Raw genomic sequence first — 685 nt, 5'->3', positions numbered from 1 at the left:
CTTAGCTGTCCTGGAACTCACTTTATAGACCAGGCTGGCCTCAAACTCAGAAATCTACCTTCCTCTGCCTCCCAAGTGCTGGGATTAAAGGCGTGCGCCACCACGCCTGGCTTCCATCTCCCCTTTTTATCTGGACAAAAAAAATAAAAAAATTAATTTTTGGCTTTTTGGGACAGGGTTTCTGTGTAGCTCTGGCTATTCTGGAACTTGCCCTGTAGACCAGGCTGGCTCAAATTCAGAAATCCATCCATCTGCCTCTGCTTCTGAGTGCTGGGATCAAAGGCATGCTCCATTATGGCCTGGCTTGGACAAAAATATTTTAAGAGAATAATTTTAAATATTTTTATTTTATTATATTTTATTTTTGATACAGTTGTATCACAATACAGCCCTGACCTAGAACTTGATTTATAGACATGTCTAGGCTCGATCTCAAACCACTTCTGCTTCCCTCATTCTGTTATTACAGGTGTGAGCTATCACGGCCAGCAAGAATAACATTTCTTAGGCACTATTTTGTGCTATATATTATTCTAAGAAGTTTTTGATTAAGAACTTATCTCTTTGAGTTCGAGGCCAGCCTGGTCTACAGAGTGAGTTCCAGGACAGCCAGGGCTATACAGAGAAACCCTGTCTCAGAAAACCAAAAAAAAGGAGGAATTTGTCCTTACACATAGATGTGGAC

At 41.0% G+C, this 685-nt stretch overlaps 1 protein-coding gene across 2 annotated transcripts in view; it reads left to right on the top strand.

The window, feature by feature from the left end:
* Nucleotides 1-685, top strand: part of Taok1 (TAO kinase 1) — a 91,776-nt gene that overhangs the window by 76,679 nt on the left and 14,412 nt on the right. The window lies entirely within an intron of this gene.

This window comes from Mus pahari, chromosome 14, assembly GCF_900095145.1.
Source record: "Mus pahari chromosome 14, PAHARI_EIJ_v1.1, whole genome shotgun sequence".
NCBI lineage: Eukaryota > Metazoa > Chordata > Mammalia > Rodentia > Muridae > Mus > Mus pahari.
This window is presented reverse-complemented; position numbering and strand designations above follow the sequence as displayed.